Consider the following 4236-nt stretch of genomic DNA (forward strand, 5'->3'; position numbering starts at 1 on the left):
TCAAAAAAATACTTCCCCTTCCAGGTTGATTTCCCGCCAACTATAAACATTCCTTTCCCCCTCTCCTTTGTTTTGCCCCATGTTCTTGTTTTACACACCATTTCACTATACACCTATGTGTTCCAAATCCCCCCCTTTCTCCATTTATGGCCAGCTTCAACCTTGTAAACACATTCCCTACTATGTCACTCCCTTTCACTATTGTCAACTCCTTTTCCCCCCTTGTAGTTGCATAATTCCCTCCATGCCCTTTCACAAACTTGCATGCCTTGTTAAAACCCTTTTTTCCATGCTTCTGTATCTACTCTTAGTTTTTCTCGTAAGTATATTGGCACTTCATCACGTTTACTTGTTCCTCACAACTGTATGAGCACTCACTCACTTGTAATTCTCCTGATGAATATATCGACAATCACTTGTTACTCATAACTATATGTTTCTTGTACCTACATAGGCACTCACTCATTTTCATTTTCTACCATTTCTCATCTCTTCATCTAAACTACAAAAAAAAAACATGTCATTAATACACAAATTAAAATGTAACTTTTCAATATGGATAACATACACAACTATTGCTTAAAATTATGGTTGCATCAAAAGATTATCTTCATTTAATCCCAACTAGCTATGCATAACAATAGCCATTCTAATAAAAGTATTGGTCATTTGAACATCCCACTATTCACTATTGGAAGGAACCAACATACCAAAAACAAACACAAAAAACACTTCTCTCTCTTTCCCCTTAATTTCATACTCACCACCTCTTGTTTTGCAATGGCGCCTCGTTAAACACAAACCAAATGCACCCATTAAATGCTTCTATGCATTTCACACATAATCACACAAAAAAAATCTTTATACGCACAAACACAACAAAATGATCCTCTCCTAAACACAACTCATTTCTTGCTACATTCCTAAATGGCTTGCATTTTTTCTTTCCTATCTCCCTTTTCATTCATCAAGAAACCTAAAAAAAATAAACACCATCCAAATAACAAAAAAATTGCATCCTCCTCTCTCAAATTAGCACATGAGATGTATTGTTCCTCACTTTGTTCATCATGCATATTGCTTGCTTGCTTGCAGAGATACATGTTTTTTGTCACATTTCTATTGAAATGTTTCTTTTTACTGTTAGAGATTTTTCATGTGCCACACAAAATAATATACCTCTTCTTGCATCACAACAACACATTATTCACTCCATGAACGACTTTCCATTTGACATGCATGGTATACTTGCCTTTGCTTGAAATTCAACTTCTAGTGCTGACTTTGAAAACACTCTTTTCTTGATTATATATGCCATCTGCTCCAGTGACTGATGTACGATACACACACCTTCAATGACACTACACACTTCATAGGGATAGAATCAATATGCGCCATTGTCTTCTCTACAATGCTCGTCAATCTGCCCTACCTCCTCCCACCACCCCATCTCAAACTTCCATACCTTCCCACCTTTTTCTCCCTCCCCTTCCATCCATCCCTTCTCCTCTACTCCCACTTTCATTTCCTCTTACCGACCCACCTGTTCCTGCACTTGAAGTTCCTTCACCTCCCACTTTCCCTACTTAATAAGTCCCCCATGTTGCTTGCTTTTCAAATTCCCAACACTTCCACAACAACCATCTCCAACAAGCACATCACCACTTTCGTTCTCCAATTGATGCCCTCACCCCCATGCAAATATGTTCTACTTGTAATGAATCTTACCCGTCCATGAAAACAAAAAAATGTAGCAGCTTTATTACCTACTCCCATTGTGCCTACGAACGAATTATCCATTGCTTCTTGTCTTCAAACAACATGGACTCAGGAAAACAACAGTGGTCCTCGCCTTTGTTACTAAGGTTGTAGAGATGCTAATTGTTTGTGCCAACCCAGTTCTTCAAGTCACCCATGCCCGTGGAGGCCAATACAAACATTCTTTCCATACTATTAGGTTCCCTCAGGATATCACTAACATTGTAACCTCCCTTTCCCATGTGATCTCAGAAACAGATATCCTTGTTGTCAAAAAAATCACCTCTGACCACACATATTATGAGTTCTTTGTTAGCAAATCCTGTGTCCTTGCAGCATTGGAATTCAAACTGGATAATGATCCATACTACATTGACGTTCAGATTGACCCAACTGCACTTTCTGCTTCACTTGTTGTCCCTACAAATGTCACCACCCTTTTGTGCCATGTCACCACTAACTCCCCTTCGCCCCACCAACCCTTCTCTGAAACCCCCACTCCTGAACTCCACCACACATGCCCGTCTGACCTTCATCCATCCTCCTTTGTTTCAACTCTTCCAAATTCCCATACTGAGATTGATGAAATACTTGCCTACATAGAATCTTCCAATTCCACACCCACCCATTCACTTCAATGGCCCATTATTGGTCTTTCTCCAATTAATGAATACAACACTGAGGGCCTCTTCTCTATGGCCTTCCCCACCCTCTTCCCCACCGGGTCTACCATGATTAACCAACCAAGAATTGCAAAAGTTGATATGCAAGAATACACTTTGCATCTAATGCGCTACCATGATAGCCATTTTGGTCAACATCCCAGGTTTTGCTATTACTTGTACAAAATTATAATGTGCGATTGAAGCCAGGCAGTTGCATCTCTCTTCATTAAAAGAGACCTTGCAAATAGTTTACCAACCACTTTTGTAGACCTTTGTCATCACCTTCAACAACTCCCCCCCTCAACCATCCAAGACTAGATTATGTGTTTTGTCTCATCCCTTCGAGGGAGTTGAGATTTTTGGACAATGACTAGAGGGGAGCTTACTGACATGATCATTCAACAAGGTAGACCTACCTTCTTCTTCACATTAAGTGCAGCTAATACAAAATGGCATGACTTGCATATGGCCATGCCTTCTAAACCTCCATCCAATGTGCATGAAAAATCTTGATGGAGGCTCATCCCTCCGAGGGATCTGAGCTTTTTAGACAAAGGCTAGAGGGGAACTTAGTGACATGATCAAGGTAGCCCTACCTTCTTCTTCACATTAAGTGCAACTGATACAAAATGGCATGACATGCATATGGCCATGCCTTCTAAGCCTGCATCCAATGTGCATGAACAATCTCAATGGAGAATCCAAAACATTGTTGTAAACCAGCATCATGCACCTCTATACATCCATTACAGATTCACAATCTTCTTAGAAGAGGTCCTATAGTTCCTTGTAAAGGATTTTTGGTACAAGTCTGAAGCTAACCCTTGTTTTTCCTTTCTCCCTTATGTACAATTTCTTTCGTGCAAACCTCTTACTTGTTCTATTTTTTTTTCCAATAGGTATGAATGGAAACATAGAGGATTTGCACATATATATGGATTCTTATGGTTCTCAAATGCGCCATCAGTGGATGATCTCAACTGGACTGGCAAAGAAAGTGTTGTTGCTATTAAAGCTTATTTTGATTCATACACTACTACTTGGAACCCTCGCCCGCTCCATCAAAGACATTCCAAAATCCATCGAACATCGGCCCATGATCCTTGCCTCCTTGCAACACTTGAAATCCTCTCTTCCAAAGAAAAACAAGACTATGAGGAGCTTGTTAACTATGTCCAACAGCACACAAACTGCCATTCCTCTACCTACCTTCACAAAAGGAACAATTCCACAACATGCCACTATGGAGTCCCTTGGGAATTGCATGATTCCTCTTCCATGGACATCAATACTTCTGGTCATAAGAAACATTCTCCTGCTATAAATGATGATAAGCTTAATGTCCACAACCCTCACACGCTTGCAATTTGGAGGGCTAGCATTGACTTCCAACCTGTACTTTATTGCCATGTCGTTTTGAACTACATATTGAAATATGCAGTAAAATCAGAGTCTAAATCAAAAAGCTACCACCAAATGCTTGCCTGCTTTCCCATGAGTTCTCCCATCGACACCCTGATTGTCACTATCATTCGCAAACTCTTGACTAAACTCATTACTCATAAGGACATTGGTGCACAAGAAACATGCTACATGCACCAAGAATTACCACTAACCAAATGAAACCGCTCTTTTGTCTCCCTTAATGTTAAGAGAAATGTTTTTAGACGTGTCTCACATAGCTTGGATAGCCATCTTCCAACAACCCCCTTCATCACTTCATACATGCAAACACCTCCCTCACTTGAATCATTGTCTCTTATTGAAGTCGCATGTTCTTGGTCATTTTCCGCCCATCGCAAGACATCACCAT

Source organism: Pinus tabuliformis, chromosome 7, assembly GCF_031772625.1.
Source record: "Pinus tabuliformis cultivar Carrire ecotype Pingquan chromosome 7, CPIR1, whole genome shotgun sequence".
Lineage (NCBI taxonomy): Eukaryota > Viridiplantae > Streptophyta > Pinopsida > Pinales > Pinaceae > Pinus > Pinus tabuliformis.